Source organism: Mixophyes fleayi, chromosome 2, assembly GCF_038048845.1.
Source record: "Mixophyes fleayi isolate aMixFle1 chromosome 2, aMixFle1.hap1, whole genome shotgun sequence".
Taxonomy (NCBI): Eukaryota; Metazoa; Chordata; class Amphibia; order Anura; family Limnodynastidae; genus Mixophyes; species Mixophyes fleayi.
In genome coordinates this window covers 213,745,372-213,772,479 of record NC_134403.1, presented here as the reverse complement: position 1 = coordinate 213,772,479, position 27,108 = coordinate 213,745,372, and positions in this window count along the sequence as shown.

Sequence of the window (27,108 nt, the reverse complement as noted above, 5' to 3'; positions counted from 1 at the left end):
TGGCAGAAAGACAGTCAGTATCACGGACAACAGAGATGGCGAGAGATCAATAGAGTATAAATAAATTTGAATATCATCCAAATAAAGATGATACTGAAATTCAAAGGAGCTTATTAGTTTTCAAAGAGAAATGGTATAGATAGAGAACAGCAGAGGACCTAGTACTGAGCCTTGTGGAACTCCAACTGATAAAGGAAGCGGAGCACAGGTGGATCCAGAGAAATTAATACTGAAAGAGCAATTAGAAAGTTAGGATGAGAACCAGGATATGGCAGTGTCTGTAGTGTTTGTATGAGAAGAGAGTGGTCAACAGTGTCCTTTGCAGCAGAGAGATCCAGGAGAATTAGAAGAGATAAATGCCCTTGTTTTTAGCAGTGATCAAATCATTGACAATCTGAGTCAACGCAGTTTCTGTAGAGTGTTGAGAGCAAATGCCCAAATGAAAAGGCGAGTGTAGGCAAGTCTCTCTAGAAGCTTGGAGGGTCATGGAAGCTGAGTGATGGGATGGTAATTTGAGAGAGAGTTTGGGTCAGAATTTTGTTTTTTCAGAATAGAAGTAATCACTGCATGCTTGTATAATGACGGGAATATACCAGTAGAGAGCGAGAGATTACAGATTTTAGAGGTGGAATGAGCACAGGAGATAGGGATCTACAAAACTGTGAGGGTATACAATCAAGAAGATAGGAGGTAGAGTAGGAAGATAAGAATAGAGTAGATACTTCATCTTCATTTGTGAGATCAAATGAAGAGATGTATCAGAGGGTGCTGGGAAGAAATTGAGCTGATTGCTTGTTAAGGAAGATAATAATAATTCTAGTCTGATTTGATCAATCTTGTCCTTGAAGTAGGAAGCAAGATCCTGGGCATTTATAGTAATCGGAGTGTTTGGGGTGGGAGGATTGAGAAAAGATTTAAATGTGTTAAACAGGAGTTTGGGGTTTGAAGCCTGAGCATAGATGAGAGATTGATAGTATGTTTGTTTTGCAGTGTCCAGAACATTTAGATATGAGTGGTAAATAGCAGTATATGTGAAGAAATCATCAGAGGTATGAAATTTATCCAGTGACATTCTGCTTTACAGGAAGATTTTTGAAAGTTTTGTGCTACATTAGTGTGCTATGGTTGACACTGAATTCAATGTGAAGCATGAATATTCGCTGAAGCTACATGATCAAGGGCTGTTGCTAGGGTAAGGTAAAAATGTGTTACTGCCATATCAAGGCAGGAGAATGTAGAGATTGGGGACAGAAGGTGTTGGAGAGAGGTGGAATATTTTTAAAGATTAATAGAGTTAAGATTTCTAAAGATTTCTTGGTATGAGGAGGCTTGGTAGAGTTTGACAGCAGAGAAGTTAAAGCATTGGGAGTGAGCGTATAGCTGATAAGGTGATGATCCGAGAGGAAGAAACGCGTGATATGGAAATCAGAAACTGAGCATAGCCTAGAGAAAACAAGATCAAGACAATGGCCATCCCAATGAGTGAAAGATTCAACCCACTGGGAGAGGTCGAAGGAGCAGGTTAGAGAGAATAGTTTGGAAGCAGCATTGGAACGTGAATTAGCAATTGGGATGTTGAAATCACCCATAATAATGGTGGGGATGTCAAAAGATAATAAGTGGGGGAGCCATACAGAGAAATGTTACAGAAATTGTTGGTGTGGTCCAGGGGGGAGATAGATCACAGCAACATGCATAGACAATGGATTAAAAATCCAAATAGCAAGTACTTGAATGATGTGAACGTAAGTGATGGGACATTTTTTCGTAGAACTGTGAATGTGCACTGTGGGGAGAGAAGTAGTCTAATCCCATCTCCTTGTTTGCCTCCAGGTCTGGAGGTGTGGGTGAAGTGGAGGCCACCAAGTGAAAGTACTGCAGGTGAGGCAGTGTCTGATTGTGTAAGCCATGTTTCGGTTATTGCCAGAAGGTTGAGGTTGTTTGAGAGGAAGAGGTTGTGAATTGAGGTAAGTTTGTTAACAGAATGTGCATTCCAAAGGGCACATTTAAAGGACTTTAGAAGAGAAGGAAGACAAGTGATGTATATGAAGTTTGATGCTTTTTAGTAGTGTTCTGATATATATGTATTGGAGGAGTGTGGGGGACCTGGATTAGGAAATATTCCACCAGGTAATAGAAGCAGAGAGATTGAGAAAGATAGGCAAGAGGATTATAAATTGTGTGAACTTTCATTTTCTGGTGAGAGGAGGAGGCTGTTCCATTTAGAGAAAATAAATAGGATAAACATTTATGGGGCGTATTCAATTGTGAGCGTTAACGCTGCAAAACGAGCGCTCGAAAAATATTACCGTTTATACGGTAATATTGCGAGCGAAAAGCGTTAATACGGTAGTTTACTCGCGGAATTTCAGCGCTGAAATTCCGCGAGTAATTACCGTATTAACGCTAAGATTTTTTGAGCGCTCGTTTGTTAGCGTTAACGCTAACAATTGAATACGCCCCTAAGAGTGTTAACTTGGGGTGAGTGGAGTAATGTTGGGGCAATGTGGAAAAATATTTGTGTTGCAGGAAGGGTGAAGGATGATACAGTCCTAAAGATAATGCCATGAAAGGAGAGTAGCAAAATACATTTGTTAAACATTGTGATTTAAGAATAAAAGCCACAAAGTTAAGTTCATTGAGATACCTATATGCAATGTTCAGTGAAGTTAGAGAATTAGTGCAGAGGTAGGCTGCAGCAGATATAGCTTATTCCTGGAAGTATTCAGATGTTGTCTAATGTTTGTCCAACTGTGGTGTTTACCAGTTAGTGTAAGAAACCCCAAATACATTTCCCCTAGACCGGCAGTTCCCAAACTGTGCGCCGCGGCTCCCAGGGGTGCCGCGGCACTGTCGCTGGGGTGCCGCGGGCCAAGCATTGAAAAAAAGAAAAAGCACAGAAACTTACCAATCCACCGGGCGCCGGGACCCAGAAGACTCCTCTCTCCCGCAGCTGTCACTGAATATCGACGTCAGTAACAAGCTGCTGCGGGAGAGAGGAGTCTGCTGGGTCCCGGAGCCCGGAGGATTGGTAAGTTTCTGTGCTTTTTCTTTTTTTTCTATGGCTGGTGCGCGGCAGAGGAGAGAGGGAGCGTGACAGCGGGGCAGAGAGGGTGACAGCGGGGCAGAGAGGGTGGCAGCGGGGAAGAGAGGGTGACAGCAGGGAAGAGAGGGTGACAGCTGGGGCAGAGAGGGTGACAGCTGGGGCAGAGAGCGTGACAGTGGGGAAGAGAGGGTGACAGCTGGGGCAGAGAGCGTGACAGCTGGGGCAGAGAGGGTGACAGCGGGGAAGAGAGGGTGACAGCGGGGAAGAGAGGGTGACAGCTGGGGCAGAGAGGGTGACAGCTGGGGCAGAGAGCATGACAGCTGGGGCAGAGAGGGTGACAGCTGGGGCAGAGAGCGTGACAGCTGGGGCAGAGAGAGTGACAGCGGGGAAGAAAGGGTGACAGCGGGGAAGAGAGGGTGACAGCTGGGGCAGAGAGGGTGACAGCGGGGCAGAGAGGATGACAGCTGGGGCACAACGGGGCAGAGGAGTGTTACGGGCAGAGAGGGTGACAGCTGGGGCACAACGGGGCAGAGGAGTGTAACAGGGGCCGAGAGGGTGACAGCTGGGGCACAACGGGGCAGAGGAGTGTAACAGGGGCAGAGAGGGTGACAGCTGGGGCACAACGGGGCAGAGGAGTGTCACAGGGGCAGAGGAGAGTAACAGGGGGCAGAGGAGAGTAACAGGGGGCAGAGGAGGGTGACAGCTGGGGCACAACGGGGCAGAGGAGTGTAACAGGGGGCAGAGGAGTGTAACAGGGGCAGAGGAGTGTGACAGCGTGACAGAGGGCAGAGGAGGGGGACAGCGTGACAGAGGGCAGAGGAGGGGGACAGCGTGAGAGAGGGCAGAGGAGGGGGGACATCGTGAGAGAGGGCAGAGGAGTGGGGACATCGTGAGAGAGGACAGAGGAGGGGGGACATCGTGAGAGAGGGCAGAGGAGGGGGACAGCGTGACAGAGGGCAGAGGGGGCAGTGTAAGAGAGGGCAGTGTGTCTGGATGCAGAGGGAGCAGTGTGTCTGGATGCAGAGGAGGCAGTGTGTCTGGATGCAGAGGGGACAGAGTGCCTGAGGGCAGAGTATCTGGATGCAGAGGGGGCATTTTTTCATACAACTAAATAAGTATTTCTGTCCTGACCTAAATACTTATTACAATTTTTTGACCCAACTACTTCTAAAACAGGACTGCTCAATAATTATTTTGGAGGGGTGCCTTGAAAAAATTTGGAGACTCTAAGGGTGCCGCGAACTGCAAAAGTTTGGGAACCACTGCCCTAGACTGAATGCTAAGATATAGTGAGGCTGATTTCAGAATACACCAAATCTGTGCTAATTGGTCAACAAATCAGAGTAATCACATCATAAGAGGCTGCAGTCATGATGGGACCCCATAAAACATGCTCACAATTTAAAAGATTGCATGCTAGAGCATGCACCACGGTCACATGACTCCCTGCTGCTGTAAAAAGCAGCACATACAGCATTCATACTGAATGCTTTGGGGGGAATTCAATTCCCCTGGAAGTACCGCCATGCTAAAGATATTACCGTTATTACGATAATATTAACCCGGCTTTCTGCTTGCAGCTCAGGGAGCTGCGAGCAAAAAGCCGGCGTTAAAACTACCGTAATAACAGTAATAATGCACAGGCCGCATTACTTTTAACAGTAACACCCCCCTTTGTGTATAGTAATGCAGAACTGCTGAGCACTTCTGCATTATTACTGATTAGGAAACCCCCAAGGAGGGATGCACCAGGCAAACCTAGGGTGAGCTGGTTCCACACACTACTGCCAGGTAGCTATGATAGATCCATGAAATATGGATCTAATAGTAAGTAGCTTGTCTGTTACATTTCGATCCAGTTTACATGGTTTAATTGTACTAATGATGACATTAGAGGAGTCCTTTGTGCCTCTGAAAAAATTATCTTAATTATAGAAGAATAACAAAACCATATCAAATGTTAAATAAAAATGAGTAGCAAATTAATACAATTCAGTATGCTGGAGCGGGCATAAGCATGGGAAAGTGGTGGGGAAGAATTGAGAAGCCCAAGTCCAAAATTTGCACTAGGTGCCCTGTTCTTTTTAGTTATACCAGTGAAAAAGTTTTTCAATGTGAGTACACTGAGGGATCATACTATTGTTTTACCCACGTAACTACAATATCTGTTCATGTTGGACATACCTTGCAAAAATATCTTTAAATTATATCAGGTGTACTGTGCCCATTGAAGAGTTATTGCGCTTCTGATATATTTAATTCTCATCCCTGACGTTACCACACTAATTATGTTTGATTTATTACAATGAAACAGATTTCAACAAATATCCATGATACTGAAACCCATGAGTATTTACAAATGAGTTTTATGAGTTTGCAAAAAGTTTATTGGCACATTGGAATTGTATAAATAAAATAAATCAGACATGTGTCACATTTTCCCACCTAAGAAAACAAATATTCTTTTTCTTTTTTTTATAGTTTATTTAACATTTTCATGACTGGACACTGCATGTCAGAAAAATGTGCTCTGTTATTTACATTTTATAAACCAACAATAAACAATATTTGTAAAAACATGCAAATATATGGTCAATCTTTTCAGTGATAATAGATGTCCAAACAAACCTAGAACATAAAGAAACAAGTTAGTCCAATTAAAACTTAATAGTTTTCTACATTTCAACTAATTTGCTTTTGCCGTTTTGCACATAAAGCTTTAGAAAGAGCTATTACCAATCAACATTTTATACTGCAGCCTGCTGAGCTATTGCAATTAGACTACAATTACATAAACAATAAATTTTACAGGGGGTTTTGTTGCTCAAAATAAACATGATACTGCCCAGCAAAACTTCTTACAATGAAGTCTGTATAAAATAGAAGCTTTAAATCACATGATGCAGAGGAGAGAAGAGATTTTGGTCTTTTGCCTGGGATATTCGGTTTGTTGTACAAAGGTTTGTTATTTACAATACTCTTGCTGAAAATAGTGTTTTATTGCATACTAACAAGCAATCTTAATCCATATAAGTAGATGTCAGAGTATGCTGGCACTTGTAGTTCTTCTAAGTAGCAGCATACTCTGACAACACTGGGTATCCTGGCACTTGTGGATGTACAGGCTCCAACATACCCTAGCAATTAATGGCTTCCAGTGATTTCTCTCTAAGTGGAAGGAGTAGCAAGTGTAAGTCCGATGTACACAAAAGCAAAAAGCAAAATCCATATTTTATGCTAATAAACCACATTAGTAAACTCAAGATTTTGAAAATATGTAATATTAATTGTACAATTTGAGTAAGATCCTATTTTGCAATGTACAGTTAACACAATTAACATTCTTGACAAAATCATCAACACTGTGTCTCTCTCTGTATTTCTTGCTATAATGCCCTTAGATATTATTTAAATCAGCTGCTTGTGTGGGCTACTCTGTGTTCTGAAGAACCTATGACATAGCATTTGATCATTCAAAAAACTGATAAAATGTGCTGAAACCTGGTAACATTTTTCAATTTCTCAGGAGAGCTGTGACCATGTTCCTGTGAGTACATGTGTTGTTCACACTTTAATTAATGCACATGAATGTTTATGGTGTCTTTGTCTGGAGGAGTAAAGATAATTGTATGTATCTGTATGTGTGTTTCCTTACTTGGAGGAGGTCAGATCTATAAAGACTATATCAGGAGTTTGGGGGAACAAAGTACTCATTGTCCTTGTACCCCCCTAGTTGTTCCTCTATACAGAGCACTGTACTCCAGAGAGTACCAACTATATAACCTAATTATGCTCCTGGGCAGAATACCAACATACTTTCAAACAAATGATCTGTAGCAATTGCAAACAAAGAGCATATAACATAAACCTAAAAATATCTCATACTATAAACATTAGAGCTACCATATTCCGCTCTTATTAGAGCAGGTCACCACATTCATCTCTGTAGCAAATACAACCATCATTCACTGCCAGAACACTGCAATATATACCACCAGAACTCACAAGGGTAAGTAATCCAAAAAATGATCTGAGAAGAAAGCTACAAGGACAACGGTTATATTCTTAAACTTCTTCAAGCATCCCATAGATTGTAAGCTTGCGAGCAGGGTTCTCTTACCTCTCTGTCTATATGTATTACCCAGTATTGTTTTATTAACGTTTGTTCCCAATTGTAAAGCGCTACGGAATTTGCTGGCGCTATATAAATAAATGTTGATGATGATGATACTGTAACTGATACATTCAGATCCATACTTATCTCATCATCTCTAACATCAGCCACTCCCATAACCATCGCAGCACTAAAGCACAGGAGCTTTACATACAGAGAAACAAGGCAAGTCTTATTTTCTCCCCCTCCCACCTCTCTGCTGGTATTGTTCTCCACAAATCTGAACTCCTCCATGAAAAGGAAACACACTGACATATACAGCAATTATCTCAAGTCCTCCAGCCAAGTCACCAGCAAAAGAAAATTATATTAGCACACACTCCATTGCACATAGAAATCTCAAAACTGATCTCAGTAAAAAAAGGACTGGAACTCCTAATTTTTATAATTGGCAGTTATGGTACAGAATCGTACCCAGAAACACAGCAACAAGTGCAGAGAGTTTACCATACAACCACATGTCAATAGTAGTACAGTCTACCATACCTGCCAATAGAAGAAGATGGCTAACTTTATGCAGACAAGTGAAAGCAGAAGGAAATGTATAGCTGTAAAAAACTGACTTTACTGCTTACCATACACAGGCCTACCTTGCCACTTGGTGCCTACCCAATTTGCACAAATGGATAAATTCCAACAGTTTGTTTTTATCTCTTCCAACATGATTCATAGGTCCGGAAAAGTCTGTTCAAAAAGTAAGGTAGCAGTCATCTGTGGTCATCTTATGTTCACATTTACCAACATGCTCAAAAAAATATCCAATCCTTTTCAATTAAATCATGATTGGGTACTGCTGTCAATTTCGGACCACGGATGCTGCAACCAATATGGGTACAGTTGCTCAATAACAACTGCAACTTTGTAGTGTTTATCGTATAATATTTATATATACAGTATATATATATATATATTTCTTTTTTAGGGTTCGCGGTAACAGAAACATGGAGAGTTGTGTGAAACAAAATGTCTTTACTATGACAAAGATACGGGACTCTCATTGTTTAGAGTTAGGACCACCCTTTTAGCAAAAGCGCCGTGGAGAGGCCGGTGGCTTTAACATACATTTGCAAATGTGTGCAACTAAGACTTTTGCATTTTTATCTACAGTAGAAATAGCAGACATGTTGCTGGCTATAGCAGTATGCTGGGGGATCTCTGTGTGTTTGTTCCTTTTAGGATAACCCCACCCTTTTACGCACCTGCTATAGCCTATAAATTGATTGAGCAACTTCCATTTCTTTATATGGCAAAGATACACAGGAAATCAATAGGTGCAGTCAATTTGTAATTTGCAACTCAACAGGTTCCAACAGCACAAATAGCTTTTATACACGGATGACATAGAAAGCAACAGATGCATTGAATGGTTATTGGCAAACTTAGCTCATAGAGGCATCAGGTTCACAATAGCAAACATAGCAGGTATAATGGTAAATACAGATTTATAACCCAAGGGGTGAACTGCAGCACATCGTAGCAGGATTACCAGGTTTGGCTCTGAGGCTGGAGATGCAATGACCCAGGCACAACGGATGAACTGGTTTAGCAACTAGGTAAGACTGGTGTTAGCTGGAGAGTCAAGCACAAGAAGGGTCAAAAAAGCCAGGGGTCAGAAACCAGAAAAACCACAAAAAGTACCAGGGTATAGGCAGAAGCAAGATCAAAACAAATCCGGGATCTGGGTCACAAGAGGAGGTGCAGAATATAGAAACAAGCAGGACTCACATACAAGGGAGTCAGTCAGGATCAGAACTCAGGAGTGCACTGCAGAACCTGCAGCAGCAAAGACAAACAAACTGGCATAGATTACTTGGAGAGAACGTCTCTTAAAGGCCAGACACAGGTGAGCATGATGAAGGTTTAACCTCTAGCACCAAAGAGAACTGGTACAATAGCATCATCTCTGGCAGCACAGAGGAACAGCAGGCCTAATACAGAATGAAGTATACAGTTCTAAATATAGAGTCTCACCATCTATCCAGTGTTTTTGGCTGCCTATCAAAAAGTAGAGATACAGGCAAGAAAGATGAGAGAAGGACTGAGCAATGAATCCTCAACAGGCAAGGAACAAGCAACCAGAGAGATGATGAAGAGAGCCCCAGCTTTCTCCCTAGGGGATTGGGACCTAGGCCTAGCCTGTGGAATGGAACTTTGAATCAATTTGAATGGCGAGAGTTCAGAGAAAGGTCCTGGAGATTGGTCCCAGTGGATTTGGATGATGTCTGAAGTTCTTTGTGGAAGCTGCTAGAGACAGAGGTCATCATGGAGTCAGAAAGCCCTTATGCCTCTCCGAAAGTGTTGGCTTGGAAGAAGAATGGTAACATTCGCATGTGTGTGGACTACCGACACTGAATAAGAGAAAAGTCCCTGACCAGTATACAGTGATGAGGATTGAGGAATCCTTTGACTGCCTATCAGGAAGCAGATGGCTCTCTATGTTGGACCTCAGGAGTGGTTATTACTAGATACCCATGCATCCTAAGGACACTGAATAGGCTGCAATCATCTGCCCACTGAGTTTATACCAGTTCAAGTGGATGCCTCAGGGAATATCTGGCTCCCAAGCTATATTCCAGAGGTGCTTGGATCGGGAAGTGTTAGACAAGAATTCACAGAGGTCATACTGTACCTGGATGACCTGTTAATCTATGGAAGCACCATTCAAGAGCATAACAAGTATTTTTTAGGTCCAGACAGAGAGCAATCCCTAGATCTACGTCAAGACTATTGCGAAGCTTAATGCCAATGGACACACCTGACTGGCAGCATTAGCGATTTACAATTTTAGCATCAAATACCAGTCTGGCAACACCAACGTGACTGCCGATGCTCTTTCAAGATTACCAGCGAGGCCATGTGGAGGAAAATAGGAAAGTTGGGTTGATTTCTCCGCTCTTAAAGTGAGAGTGATGTGCCATGAAGGGCAAGTGACCATTCCCCCTGTGAGAGAGAGCATCAGTTCTGTGGAGGCCACTGAGAAGGCCTTACTGCCACCGTATTGTCGGTTGCCCAATCTGGAGGTGTGAGACTTATACAGCTAAGCTTTGCCTAGCTGTAGGCAGATCTTTGAAAAATCCAGCCTTTGGTCTGGTGCGGTAGGCAGTGAAGAAGAAACAGTGAATGAAAAGTGGATTTGCCTCTGTTGTTATGATAGAGGGAATTCCTAGTTGTGAAGAAGGGACTACTATATTGAGAATCCCAAGTACAGTTGGTGTTGTCCAAAAAGCATTGGGCTATGACCCTTAAGGCTCTGCACAATGAACATGGTCATCTAAGCATGGAGAAGACTGCCGGGCTCATTGGAGACATGTTCTACTGGCCGAGGATGGATTACAAAACCTGTTTCATGTGTATATTGAGAAATACTCTGCCCATCAGTTCTGCTCCCCTTCTGAATATTACTAGCAGTGGGCCACTGGAGCTAATTTGCATTGATTACATAATCTGTACATATTACAGGAAACAATGCATTAGAGCATTTTTTTCCATAACCATGTTTGAGAGGACCTCTGTAAAATTTGTAAACTATTGAGCTCCATAGGGAAGTTATAGAGTTAATCTCACCTAGCACTGAATATAACATAAACTTGTTTCCTATGCATATGTGTGGAAAATCAGAATAATTTTAGTGGACATAATGTCATATCTCTGCTATCGTCCAGAAGAGAGTTATAATATTTACAGAACCCTTTATTAGAACTGTATAAAGGGCAATAAAAAAAATTGTAAAACAGATTAACATACCAACATACCAACACTCTGCTTTCATTGATGACACCTAAAAGAGATTTTTGAGCAACAAAGAAAGTTTAAAAAGTAATGAAATTATTTTAGAATTGATCGGTTCTTGGGACTTAGGGGTATATTTACTAAACTGCGGGTTTGAAACATGTAAATGCTGCCTATAACAGCCTATCAGATTCTAGCTTTCATTTATTTAGTGCATTCTACAAATTGACAGCTAGAATCTGATTGGTTGCTATAGGCAACATATCCATTTTTTTTCAAACCCGCAGTTTAGTAAATATACCAGTTAGTCTTCTACTGGTAGATTGGTACAGAAAAAAGTACATGGGTGTGCTATATGTTTCTCTGTTTATTCCTTTCTCATTGTAAGAAAAATGTTTTGTAATTATATTTCTCTCAATTTATCACCATTTTAATGCAATAGGCATTGCGACTTTTCAATACTAAATTCAATTTAAGAACGTTCTGACTTTGTGTTTTTATAAATATAAATACATTTATATAAAGCTATATTTATACAGGGAATTGTTTAGTTTGCAGTTATTCTGATTAAATTTGTTTGGGAATTTCCATTTTGGGATCAGTCCAGTAGTAACTGAAGACTCAGCTTTTGACCTAAATCTTAGCAGTGTCAGTGCTTGGTATTTTATAGTGATGTGAGGTAATTTTTTAATGGGGATGGGTTAGTTATATTTAGACAGACCAGGTGGTTTTGGTTTGATTAACCCTTTCACACCAACACATCATACATGTTCAGTACATCTCATGTAAATACTGTGTGTCTATAAACCAGTTTAAATACTATTCAATATTTAAAATAACAAAAACAGTTCCCTATCTTAACAAAAATAAAATATATCATTTTTTAGAATTATTCATTTCAGCAATTTTCATCTATAAGATACTAGGCACTTTTTGGTCTGCAAACTCTTGCGATACTGGCCTGAGGCCCTTTCATCATAAATCCTGTACTGGGAAGTGGACAGTGGTGTACTTTACACCTGGCTATTCCCTACACTACACCAACTCCATCCACAAAGCATGATCTTATGACGGAGGACTTCAGAGGAAACAAAAGTCAAAAATAGAGACTATCGTTTTATAATCCTTACTGATCATGTACAGTATAGCACTCTAATATATTCCTGCACTCTCGTTGATGATGATGGAAGATGAAGAATGTGTAGGTGCAAAAATAAGGAAAATGTTAGTAACAATTTTGCTTTTTCTTTCCAGAACCTTATGGTCAGATTTGAAAAATATCTCTAACTCTCTGGTGCAGGGTATGCTGCACCCACATGTACTGGCTGCCAAAAACATGTAGCCCTGTGCAAGGCTGGTACCCAGTACAACTAATCTTGGTAGTCCTGTTGAATATACAGTCAGTGGCCACTTTATTAAGTACACCTTTCAGGATAGGACCACCCGCTGCCTGAATTATTTGTGACACAGTTTCAACAAGATGCTGGAAACATTCCTTAGTGATTCTTGAGCATGTTAACATGCATAACACAGTTGCTTCAGATTTATAGGATCACATTCATGGCGATCTCCCATTCCACCATCCTAAAAAGTATCTATTGGTTTGAGATTGGGTTACTATGGAGGTCATTGGAGTGTACTGAACTAATTGTCATGTTCAAGTAACCAGCCTGATATGAAGTATGCTTTGTGACTTTTCACGTTATCCTGCTAGAAGTAGCCATTAGAACATGGGTAGACTGTGTCCATAAAGGGATGCACATAGTCAGTAACACTACTCAGTTAGATTGTGGTATTTAAGAGATGTATTTTAACATTCAGATGTTCAGGTTTGGTGAGCCTGTGCCCACTGTAGCCTTAGTTTCCTGTACTTAGCTGGCAGGAGTGGAACCCAGTGTGGTTTTCTGCTGCTGTAACCCATCCACTTCAAGGTTTCATAATCTGTGCATTCAGAGATGCTCCTCTACCTACCACAGTTGTAATGCACGGTTATTTGAGTTACTGTCACCTTTCTGTCAGCTTAAACCAGTTCGGCCATTCTAACCTGGTCTCTCTTATAACATGGAATTTTCAAACACAGAACTACCACTCACAGCAGGATGTTTTTGTTTCTCTGTAAATGCTAGAGACTATTGTGCATGAATATCCCAGGAGAGCAGCCGTTTCTAATATACTAAAACAAACCCACCTGCAACCGACAATCATTCCACGGTCAAAGTCACCTAGATCAATGTCTTACCCATTCTGGTGTTTGTTCCGAACAACAACAGAACTTGTTGACCATGTCTTTATGTTTTTGTGAACCTAATAAAGTGGCCTCTGAGGGCAGTAATGCTCAGGTCAAATCAGCAGGGAGGCTTACTGTTTAACCTACAAAAACATAAATAATAATTAAAATATATTCTATAATAATGGATTTTATTATGCTGTAATAAAAAATGTTGGATACAGGAAATAGAATTTACTCTAATATTTCAATTAAAAATATCATCCGCGGGGGCGTGGTCTGGACGCCATAGCTGTAGGACGTGCACCACACCAGCTCCGACACAGCGTTGCCCCAAAACTTTCTTTTTGAGCGATAAATGCTCAAATTCGGCCACAAAAGTGTGGAATATAAGAAACACTAACACCATACTGGTCATCTCAGCCCTCTGACCTCTGGACAAGCCAAAACACCGCGACTGAGCTTCGGCCTGTCTTCCCGCCAACCCATCGGGGACAGAGCGTGCACCCCTGGCTGTTTGCCCTGAGACACTCTGGGCTCTCAAATACCCTATATAACATTTCAAAAAAATAATAATAAAAAAAAAAGCTGACCCACTGGAGCGGAGCCTGCAGTGACAGGATAGGACAGAACTACCCAGCTCCACTTGATCAGACCCGACGCTGCCAGCAGAGTCACTGCTTGAACGGCAGCCCATCACTACCAACCGCTGCTAGGGTGTCTGCTCCCGCGACTTGGCCCTGGAGAGCCTGCTCTCGTGACCCTGGATGAAGTCCCTTGCAGAAAGTTACCTGCAGTGAGGTCTGTGTTCAGCGGAACGGCCCGGCGCTGTCCTTCTGTCTCCTCCCTTTGACTCCCTGCATCTGCTGTGCTGAGATCTCCTCCGGGGCAGAAAGTAATAGGTCCTGCCTGACTGGATCATCTATGTTCTCCTGAACCCTTCAGTGAACAGTGAGTACTTTATTTTCTTTTCCCAAGTGGCTCACGTCCACCTCTGCTCGGGTCAGCAATCCGATTGAATAGATCAGATTGTTCACATACTCACAGTGTGGGATTCTGCTGCCACCCAGTGGCCACTTAGAGAAATTACATCTACATATTATATTTCCTGCTATATTATCAGCACCCATGACTTACTGATGTACTGTTGTACAGTAGCGAGAAATTTTATGTAAATTTTCAATGAGCCCGTGAGCCTGAGGGGTCAAGATGATTTAACCGGAATGCTTCAACCATCTCTACATACATGACCAGAGTCCTTTCTCCCTTTTCTACCCCCTCCAATTTTATTTTCTCCTCCTCTGAGACCTGAGAGGAACAAAATATACATAAAAAAGAAAAATAGCAGATTCTAAAATCTTGAAAAGAACTTGCATTCATAATGACATCTAAAAACAGGAAGCACGCTGGAGGAAATACAGCTCCTATATTCACATCCGCTTCTAAGAAGGTGTCAACTTCCTCACCGCCATCTGATCAATCTTGCTCTTCGAGTCCCACCTCTCAGCTGGACAAGGGCATAGATCCCACAGTTCAGGCAGCTATAACTAACCTAGCGCATGACATTAAACTTACTTTCCAGCAGGAACTTAAGAAAGCAATTGTTGAATTCAAATCAAAAATTGCAGCTCTCGGCACTAGAACGGACAGTCTTGAATCAAAGACGGATAATATGTGTCGAGTTCAAACGTCCTTTGAGCGAGAACTAGCGATGCTTCGCTCTGAGGTGGACTCGGTGAAAGAGAAACAAGAAGAGCAAGAGAATAGATCTCAGCAAAATAATTTGAGGATCCGTCATGTACCAGAGTTGGTTACCTCTTCCATACCTGACTTCCTCTCTAGCCTTTCCAAACATTTGCTTCCAGATCTTCTAGACAGCGAAATTTTGCTGGATCGTGCACATCGAGCTCTCAGAGCTAAACCAACTGCTGATCAAAGACCGCGAGACATCATCGTACGTCTTCATTATTACCAAACGAAAGAAAAAATTCTTAACGCAGTTAGGTCCAAAGACACGATCGACTTCCAAGATAAGCAACTTCAGATATTTCAAGATCTGGCTCCTTCCACTATCCAAAAACGCAGAGATTTACAGCCAGTGACGCGAATACTCCGTCAACACAACTTCAGATATAGATGGGGATTTCCATTCCAGCTACAAGTGTTTGCAGGGAACTCTATCCTATATGCCAAATCCTTACCTCAAGGGCAAGAAATCCTTGCTAAACTCAAGATTCTTCCAGACCCCACCTCATCTACAACACGTAGTAATTCCTCAAGATCTGATTCAGCACCTCCTCCTGACTGGACAACGGTGGAACGAAGGCCTGCAAGATCTCCTGCGGCTCCAGACTGACCGAACTTCTGAAGGCCTTTAATAGGATCCATCCTTCTTCATTCTGGACTCAGGTTCTCACACACTGATTACCTAGTATCTTTTCAGGTTACAAGAACACTGTTGTCTTTTTTCGTTTAGCTACTGGGCAACCACCAAGGGCACCTAATAACCGATTTGCCTTTTGTTACATGCACCAGGTTATTTACAGTTTACAGATTATACCCCCTTATGGGATTTAGAATTCAAGGGCATAACAGTATTGTTGGTGCCCTGGTTTGGCATCACCAGTTAGTAATGTTGTTGTCATTGTTACAGATTTGACGCTACATCATAGATTGTATTGTTGTGTTGTTTTTGTTTGTTTCTCCTCTTTTTCATCCCTCCTTTATTTTCCTAAATTTTCATTCTCTATTTTTTTTTTTTTTTACCGCCCCTCCCCCCCTCTGGTCAACTACTCACTACAATAATGTTCTAGTTACACCAGCCAACTGAGCTGGACAATCTTTCATGGCCCCTCGCATGGCCAACCAATACCTCACTAAATTCACCGCCCCCCACAAGCACCCTTACTAGTATTGCAATGTATTTTTTTCATTGTGTTATTTCTATGATAGCCCTATCAGGGTCTCTCCTCTCTGAGGGTTATGGCCTATTTAGGCCTCCTTCTCATCTCTCCTCTCTTCTTTCTCTTACCTGTGGCTTCCTTCCTTGTTCCCCTTCCCTCTCTCAAATCACCAAGTCGACTGATGCTTATTTTTGTTCCCAATTTGTTTATGTTCTAAAAAATTTCTTGCTGATATTATATAGGAAGTACTCTATCTCCAACACCCATGGCGCGCAAAGTGCTCTCGATTAATGTCAACGGCCTGAACTCCCCTACTAAACGTGCGGTGGTCTTGGGAGCCTGCAGGAGAGAGGGAGCTGATATAGTTTTCCTCCAGGAGACACACCTCACAGGACAGCATACTCGTCTCCAAAGTAAGCTTTATACTCAAATGTTTTTTGCCTCTGCGGATTGCAAGAAGCGTGGAGTAGCTATTTTAATACACAACAGAGTTCCCTTCCTCCTAACTAAATCACATTCTGACCCACAGGGACGTTACCTGATTTTGATAGGCACACTCCGCTCTGAACAGGTCACTCTTATCTCTCTATATGCACCAAACCAGGGTCAAAGCGCCTTTTTCTCAGATGTGTTTAATAGTATTGGGCGCCTTGCACAGGGTCATATAATTCTCGCTGGAGATTTTAACACCATCTTACACCCTACATTAGATAGGTCCTCTGGTTCTTCCAGCCAAAAATCTACTTCTTCCGTAAAAGACTCCCAGTCCTTATTAAAATGCATATGCAATTTATCACTACATGACACCTGGCGTCTGAAAAACGCTGATGCAAAAGACTTTACACATTACTCTGCCCCACACGGTAGTTACTCCCGCATAGATATGATATTTGTCTCTCATCCCCTCACTCAAACAATATTAGACGCAGGAATCTCCCCGCTTACCTGGACAGACCATGCCGGAGTGCACATCACCCTTGATTTAATAAAATTAGCTCCACGTTCTCATCGTTGGCGTCTTGATGACTCTCTTTTGTTGGCCCAATCGACTCGTCAAGAAATTAAGGACGCAATCAAAAAATATTTTGAATTAAATACTTCAGAGGAAATTGCCCCAGGCATTTTATGGGAAGCCCATAAGGCTACCATTTGAGGTAGATTGATAAGTAAAAGTTCGGCAGCTAAAAAACTAGCATCTCAAGAAATTAATTCCCTTGAGACCGAACTAACCTCCCTTCTTGATCAACATAAACTCCACCCATCCATGACATTACTCACGCAAATTTCTGCAGTAAGAGGCCAGCTAAATGCAATTCTTTCTCGCAGAGCAGCGAATACTCTCAAAAAATTAAATCAGCAATATTACGAAAAGGCTGACAAAGCCGACTCTATGCTCGCTAACAAACTGCGACAGAAAAAATCTCGAGGACAGATTACAAAACTCAAAAAATCTTCTAACTCGCAGCCTATATATGACCCGGTGCAAATCGCTCAAGAATTCCACGATTATTACAAAGCTTTATACAATCTCCCTGAGACCTCATCTTCTGTCGAATCTCTTGACACAGAAATACATCTTTTCTGTCATCTCTCTCACTACCACATCTCTCAGACACTGATATCACTTTCTTGAACGCGGATATCACCCAGACAGAAACAATCTCGGCTATAACAATGATGAAATCATCATCGGCTCCAGGCCCAGATGGATTCACGGCACAATATTATAAGAAATTTGCCAGGGACTTTGCCCCACATATGACAGATTTATTTAACAATATCTTAATGGGTTCACCTTTTAACGAGGCGACGACCTTGGCCACTATCATTGTTATACCAAAACCAGATAAAGATCCTACCTCCTGTCCCAGTTATAGGCCTATATCCTTACTAAACGTGGATCTCAAAATCTATGCCAAAATTTTAGCTAACCGCTTGAACACTCTTCTCCCCTCTCTGATCCACCCAGATCAGGTTAGATTTATACCAGGCCGCCAAGCTATAGACAACACCAGACGGGCTATTAACCTCATACATTCTATTCACTCTGGTAAATTACCGTCATTGATCATGGCACTTGATGCCGAAAAAGCGTTTGATCGCATCTCTTGGACCTTTATGTCTAGAGTTTTAGGGTCAATGGGTTTCTCTGGTAAGTTTCTAGATGGCCTGTTGGCTTTATATCGATCTCCTAGAGCAACGGTGGTGGCCAACGGAGTCGCCTCTTCCCCCTTCTCAATTTCCAATGGGACGCGGCAGGGATGCCCACTATCCCCTTTAATCTTTGCCCTGTTAATAGAACCATTAGCGGCAAAAATCCGATCTAACGGGGCGATACGCGGAGTTAAAACAGGGAAATCCGAACATAAAATATCATTATATGCTGGCGATGTTCTTTTGACTCTCTCGGATCCCGCTGTTTCTCTTCCTCCCCTTCTTGCAGACATCAAAACCTACAGTTACATCTCGGGATACAAAATCAATCCACAAAAAACAGAAACTCTTGATTTCTATCTAACAGAAAGTATGAAATCTTCTCTCACTCAGCAATTCCCCTTCAAATGGCACCATAAAAAGATAAAATATCTAGGTATCTACATAACTAAGCAATATAGTCAGCTTTTCCAAGCTAACTATCCTAAACAACTATCCCAAATTAAATCTGATTTAGAAACCTGGAGTAAAAACCTAATTTCCTGGATAGGACGAATCAATTCAGTTAAAATGAACATTTTGCCCAGGTTGCTATATCTCTTCCAAGCCCTTCCCATACGCATCCCCCCTTATGTATTCAAATTTTTGCAACACTACACTTCACAATTCATATGGGGTAGAAAACGTCTAAGAGTTCGGCTCCTTGTCCTACAAAAGTCGACGCGGGAGGGCGGTCTGGGAGTCCCCAATTTTAAAAACTATTTCTTGGCAGCGCAACTTGCCCAGTGTATTTTATGGAACTCCCCGGGCTCCTCCAGAGTTTGGGTCTCGATTGAAGCTGAGAGCCTGGGTATTTCCTCCGCCTCCTCTCTCCTGTGGCTCCCGCGCACTAAAGGTCCTCGGTCCACTCTTAATCACCCAATTGTATCGCATTCGCTCTCTCTCTGGGACCGAGCAAACACAAAGTTTAATCTCGCCCCGGCTCCTAGTCCAATTGTTCCTCTTTTTGATAACCCAGATTTTCTGCCAGGTCAAATAGTCTCGTCCTTTGAATTTTGGAAAAGGAACCATGTTTACTATCTTAATAATATCACTACAGACGCTTCTTTTCCCTCATTCGAAGACATAAAAACCAAATTCAATATTCCCAACACTTTTTTTTTTCAATACCTACAACTAAGAAACTTTCATTCCACCACTAAATTATCTTTAAGAATCAGGCTGTTGACCTCATTTGAGTCACTTTTCCTGAGGCGATCTTCTACCAATGGCCTTATATCTCGGCTATATTGAGAGCTGAGAGTCCTTGACTCAGACACCCAAGATTCCCATGAGCGAGCCTGGGAGGAGGATCTGGGGGGTCCCTTGGATGGGGAAGATTGGGATGAAATAAAAGCCAACACGGCCTCTAGTTCAATCTGTGTGAAGCTGAAAGAAAATACCTATAAGCTTCTTTATCGATGGTATTTGGCCCCGACCAGATTACAAAAAATCTTTCCGGACTCATCCAGCTCATGTTGGAGAGGATGCTCGTCAGAAGGGTCCTTCCTCCATATTTGGTGGCAGTGCCCCAAAATTGCCCCATTCTGGTCTGAACTACGGAACTTCGCATCTCAGATTCTGCAGATTGACATCCCGGTCTCTCCCAGATTTTTCCTTCTCCCACTTGGAATTCCATCCGCAACTAAACACCAAACAAAAATGTTCCGCCACATAGTTTCTGCAGCACTATGTCAAATTGCCACTGATTGGAAACAACCCACCGCGCCTACTATACAGACAATTATTAATAGAGTTTGGCACTCATACAAAATGGAGTTTATGACATGCATATTGCGCAACACCTCTAAATCATTTAATAAAGTCTGGGAACCTTGGATGTCATTTTTTCAAATCCAAATTCCTTTTGCCCTATGACTCTTCTAAAACACTCCACTTGATATCCCTCCTCAACCCGCTACCTTCCCCCCCCCCTCTCCCCACTTCTCTATTTCTTGCTCTGCTTTCTTTCTCTTCTCTTCTATTGGCGGTCTGCCACACTGCCTCCTAATCTATTTTGCCCACTTTTCTCTGACTGGCCTCCTTTCTGTTTCTTTCTTCTTCTATCCCTATAGCTAAAATTTGGTCAATCTCAATATTCTCATTATGATACACAATGTTTCTATTAGTCCTTGAATGTGTATAACCTGATTGTAACAGATTTTGTCTTGGACTGATGCTCATTATTGACCTTCTCAAAAATAAAACTTTTTTTTAAAAAAAAATATATAATCCGCAGTTTGAAAAAGGTACAGCCATAACCTGTAAATGCGGCCCAGCAGGACATAAGTGTGCTGGGTCCTTGTCACCGAGCACCACCTGTTGTAAAACTATTATCTAACTTTATTAAAGAATGCAAAACATTTTATCTTTGTACACTTCATTCCTTTACTGTTTGTCAGTTACCTGAATGAAATGGATTCAGAAGCTTTAGCAATAGTTGTGTGCACAATCAATATTGTGGCCACGATATCATTTGCTGGCTAATGGAAAATTCTTGTGATTGGCTGTGCAGCTACTGACTCTCCTTTAATATTGAGAATACAGCACTTGTGATCCAGCATCGTGGCTCCAGTACTGTTTAATAAAGTTATGTCTCTAGTTTAGAATAAACCCCTTTGTCCATTTGTGTGTGTATATTTTCATCAACTGTATTACAGCTATTTTGGAACTGCATGTACCCCAATAGAAGTACTAACAGCCATGGGCATGCTCTTCTTTGCAGTTCATAACTCCAGCATGCACAAACACTATATGGCTGTCAGTGTGGACTGTAATCGGTGGTACTCATTAAAACTATTAACATGTCACAGAATTGCAGAGATGGCCGCTAACCGGTATTGGCGCAACTGGACAGGGAGGCGCGAAGTCTAACATACACCTGGTATTCACCAGGGACCCCCGCAAGGGGGTTTGGGCTTAGCTGCAGAGGGTACGCAGGTCGCGGTTCTCCAAGACAGTAACCGGTGTAGCGACAGGAGTAGACAGGCGTAGTCAGGCAATCCAGGTCAGAGTCAATCGAGCGGTGCAGTACACAGGGAGGATCCAGAGAGAAGTCAGGTCAAGCCAAATAGTCAAACCAGCCGGGCAGCGAGGTACCAAAACGAAACACAGGAGAGTAGTCACAGGAAGCTGAGTCAGAACCAAATAACACACTGGAAACGCTGGAGCAGGAGTGAACCAATACTCTGGCACTAGACATGTGCCAGAGACTGCTTTATATACCCTAAGGTGCATCCTGATTGGGTTAGGGAGATTTTGGCGCTCAGACATGCTGGCTGCCGAGAGGTGAGCAGAGATAGCGTCCTGCAGGTAGGCAACAGGACGTGGTTGCTGAGAAGGTGCAGGCGTCCGTCTCCTGAACCAAGTGTCAGTGCAGAGACAACGCCTGACATACCGGATCCCTGACAATGGATACCCCGACAGGAATACACCTAAGGTATATTCCATGACAGCCTGGTAATACTGACACATTCAAACACTGCCTGATGAATGAAGAACCAGGCAGGTATCGATGACGTCACTTTCAGCTCCACACTATGTTTGCGGTTGTTAACCTGTTTTTCTAAGAAGGCACCGCCTGTACAATCTATTAGGCTTTGTAAAGTACATTGTACAAGCGGCTCCTCCTTAAAAAATATGTTAACAACCGCAAACATAGTGTATAACTTGAAAGTGACGTCATTGCTACCTGTCGGGTTCTTCATTGTCAGCAGTGTTTTAAGTCAGTGTTTGAACGTATCAGTATTTCCATTCTGTATACACCTTAGGTGTATTCCTGCCGGAGTTTCCATTGTTGGGGATCCGGTAATCGTTAAAAGGTACCCCACCAGCTGAAACATGTAGTACCTCAATGCTGTCCTGTATTACTATGAAAGTGTATGAATACATCATACACATCATACACTTAACATAACATAACCCTACACAGTTACCATAGAACCATTTACTTCTATGTCTATCAGCATTTGTCTATTACATTGTATTATCTTATTTGGCTTTGGAACACAGAAACTCATAGATGGACAACTCCTAGGACTACTTCATGAAGTTGATTTGAATGTATCTGTATAATAAAATGTTTAATGAGGCCTTAAATAAGTTTTTTTTTTTAATATATTTTTTATTTATCGATACTAGGAAGGATATTTTTTATGATATATGCATAGACACGATTCAACTTTTGAAGTACAGGTATGAAGAAGGTAAGAAACATTCAATAAAAAGCGACTGAGCAGTTTAAACTGAGGAGGGGGAATCAAGGAAGAATGGGAAGGAAGGAAGGGGGAGGGGAGGACAAAGGAGAGTAGTGAGATGGGGTTCATGGAGTCCACCATGAATCCAAGAGGTCTGCAATTGAAAATCTCTTCAGGCAGGGTTAGCACTAGCTTCTGAAATAAAACTGGGGAGGAAAATGAGTTTAAACCTGCAGACCAAAATATGTAGGGGGTTTAGGTCGAAGATCCAGAGCAAAGACCTCAGAATGTGTGCCTTGATGAATCAGGCCCAAAGAGAGAAGCTGTCAGATGGTAACTATAAGAGACCTGGGTCTTGGTTACATTATTGAAAGAGTCTGAAGTGTGCTGAACTTTCCGTGAAAGGCAATTTATGATATATACTAACCTGTGTGGTGACGTTATAACTTCTTCATTCTAGTTTGAGATGTCATACCAAAGCATCAACTTTCCACCAGTTGGTGGTAAATGACATAGTACTGCAACCACTTTGCTATAAAATTGATATTCATAGAAAAGAGGCTGGAAGCAAACTATTAACACTAATGAAGGATATTTATACCCCCCTCCGACCATAGGAGGGACCTGTCTTTGGCTCTGAATTTTGCCTGCAAAAAGGTTTGACCCTAAAGATATATAAGGGTGCTTTTAGATGTACATTAGTTATAGCCTCATTGAGCATCATTCTCTTGTTTAACTTAATTTTCTCCACCAATTAATGATTGATAATATCAACTGATATGTTTTTAATAAGTTGATACATTTAATAAATGTTGTCTAGATTAAATTAAATTTGATATATTATTGGCATTTGTTGTAAGATTTTTTTATTCAAAATTGGACAATATATTTGCTTTCTTTTTCTCATTTTTCTTTTACCTTTAAGTAATAGAAATACAGTAACCTCCATTGTATGAGCAACAGTATGATTTAATTTTAATCAGACTTTTGTAAGCAGCTCCGGGAATTTAGACTACTATTTCTTTTATTGTGGGATTTAGGTGAGTGTCTGATTTTTTGTTATTTAATCGTTAGTTGAAAGTGTGGTATTTACAAAAATGCTCTTGGCTAGGAAGAATTAATAATATAAAAATTACACGCTAATAAAGATTTTATTTTATTTTTATTTTCTTCAAACTGTCCTGTTAAAGGTGCTAAAGGGTTTCTGTTGTGAACTTCAAATGGTGATCGGGGGACTAACATAATGAGATGTTATACAGGTACAAACAGAGTTTTGCAGTTGCCTTTGTTCAAGGGTTACTACTATGCAATTCTGCTTAGTAGACTAATGGATTGGACTAGGTTGAATGGTGTAAAACAGTTGATGGAAAAATAAATTATTATGAAGTGGCTACAAAATAATAGAATATGCACCCTACAATCGGGTAGTTTTTATTTTATTATTGTTATTATTATTATTATTGTTGTTGTTGTTGTTATTATTATCATTATGCTTTTTAATAAACTGCTTCCAATTAATTTGTGGAACCATGATAAACAGCTAATGGCTGCCAGCACTTGCTGTAACGTCTTGTTTTACAAACTTAAGTAATGTTTATGTGTCTTGGACACTTTACCCAAGTCCCATCTGTACCACCAATACTCTTCAACAAGGTGCTGGTTTACCCTGGATAAGGGAGCATATATTTTTTGCATGCTCACTTCTTAGCACCTAGGCTGCGGTCTCCCTATTATTGTATGAACAGCTGAATCTTAAAAAAAACTGGCAAAACCTGGTGCTACTTCACACTTTGCAGGAAGACCCCATGCTGTTTATCATCTTCTATTAGCTATAACCCATACAAGTATTGTTACACTTTCAGGGGAAGGAGAGGGATTACACTTGCCTTAAATAATTATCTTATTATTTATTATATGTACTTCAATTATTATTATAAAGTGGGTTATGATGACTGCCATATATTTACTCTATTTGCATCCATATGCATCACATTGCAGTGTATAGGTACAGGCCTGCAGTCTTTATCATTCAGTTTTAAAATCACTGTATTATCATCATCATCATTTATTTATATAGTGCCACTAATTCCGCAGCGCTGTACAGAGAACTCATTCACATCAGTCTCTGCCCCATTGGGGCTAACAGTCTAAATTCCCTAATATAGACACACATTCACACAGACACAGACAGACAAAGAGGGAGATAGACAGACAGGGAGACACTGTATGCATTTATTTGTTTATATTGCAAGAATAGGATACAGTAGTTCAAAATAAGGAATCATAACAGCACACTTGCTTAGCCAATGACTGTCACAGTTGCCCATCCACAATTTTAAAATTCATGAAATTAGGAGTCAGAAAACATAATAAACAAAATAAACATTATTGAATCAAATCTGTTTATATATAATGTATTGAATATAATTCTACAGTAAATGAATTAACTCTTGGCAAGCACGTGCACAATGTAATCAGTTGCCTCCTTCATAGTGGTGGCCAAGCTGGGCCCATCTCCAGCCACTTATAGTTGTTTAGGCACACACAGGGATGAATAATGTACAGTAAAGTATCGCAATGTGCACTGTTATTTGTGACCTCCACAATGCAATCATGTGCTTCCTTCAGACTGTAGCCCAGCTGGGCCAGTCTCCAGCTGCTTACCATTGTATACGCACACACTGGTTTTAATTATTTACAGCAGAATGAACACAACAGTACAATTGCATTGTTACCATCAACTGGCTCTGATCATCCTGAGCAAACCATTCAATTTATCCTTATTTTCTCATTATTTCTGTAGTCATTAGAAAACCGTTCAACCTTTCTTTGAAATTTGTTTCCCATAAGTTGGCTGACAGTACCCACCACCCCTTAGAACCAGTAGTTGACTCTGTGAGTACATCATGTGTATAAACCAAATAGTTCAAATTGGAATAACAACTGGGCAAACCAGTGTGGTTCATTTTGATCAGTTGGAGAAAATTAAACTTTGTAGAGTCCAGTACACAAAACTGTGTGTTGCCTATTTTGGCCCCAACAGCAAGGAATGTATGTATGGTGGTCCTGATGTGCCAGAGCAATCCAGTCTGTGTTGTGCATTGCGGTCCTGTGGGCTACATTGGAGGTGATGATTGAACATTGTGACCCTCATACAGCAAATCACTTGTACTGATTACATGATGTCTGAGGAAAATGTTTTTCTCACAGCATCTTCCACCATATTACTGATACTGCAAGTCAAGGTGGGGATCTGGTTCTTTATGTCCTTTATCTCCCTTTCCAATATTTCAAACCTCACTGACGCTTCTCATCTGCATGTTCCAAAGTGATGTGATGGGCGCACCATAGGAGAGGTGGTGAAATCTGGGCTACAGCTATTTGCTTATTCGAGAGTGGAAAATAACTTAATCTTAGTGAAAGGCAAGTGCTCTCACATAGCTGTATTACCTGTCATTAAATTAATTCTGTCCCTCAGCAGGGGGCCTGTATTTGTCGAGCAATACAGGTGACGGGTTCTGAGCTTAATGCTCTAAAACATAGTTGCAGTTATGGCAGTGCTCTGGGTTGGATTGGGAACATTGCCAAGATCTGTTGACTGCACGTATTTTCTTAGAGTTTTTGGCTGTTTCTCCTTTCCAAACTTGCCTTCGGTTTAATGGCCTTGACAAGTGGAACACAAGCCAGTGGATATGATTGAAATTTCCAGAACTTGTAAAAGTATTTGGAGCACATAATGCCAGAAATTTGTGTAAAAAGTGCAAAGCCAAAAGTAATAGTTCTGTAAGTAGCTAAAATGCTACCAGAGAATTTGAGTGAATACTGTGAGCTACTGTAGACATAGCCTTTATATCCAGAAATTCAGCAGTCACAAGGTTTGACATTTTTTTTATTTAGTATAATTGGTTTAACAGCATTTGGAGACTCTTCACATTACAAAGTGTCTAAGGGTACTATAGATGTGGAACTTCCTCAAGCACACTCAACAGGTGGTGACTGTTACACTCATATGTGGCACCCTCAGCTTTTACCACGCAACTGTTGGGATGAGCAGTTTCTGGAGTATGGTGGCAGGTCTATCATATCTACAAGAATTTTTCATTCGGACAGCTTGACCTGGAGCAAGATGTGGAAACTGATAACTTTTTTGTTGAACAGCCGCTTTGAGGTAAGTACTGCTTGTACTCGTGTTTGTTCTTGCTGTACCAATTGTTGCTTTGTAACAGGAATGAGAGTCCTGGTTATCACTTGTGCATTTTTCCATTAAGTGTTTGGCTGAGCAGATAGCTCTTTCTGCTAGCCCATTGTATTGAGGATAGTGGGGGCTGTTGGTAATTTGTTTAAAGTCAAATGTATTTGCAAACTCTTGGAACGTTCCTTTAGTTGATGTGGTTTGAGAGCATTGCAGGGACCACATATGGAGACTTCTCTTTCAATGTCACTGAATATGTTGGATCAATAGAGTGAGTCTCTGGCCCAAAACTTGGTGGCTTCAAGGCATGGTTGCCCCTATTGGAGCTGCTTTGCATAGTACTTCAGGGTGTACAGTATTATGAATCGTTGACCTCTAAGAATGACTGCATCATTCTTTGTATGTAAGCAGAAGCATTATCCAGTGGCTTCTTCAGCATGGTGATGAT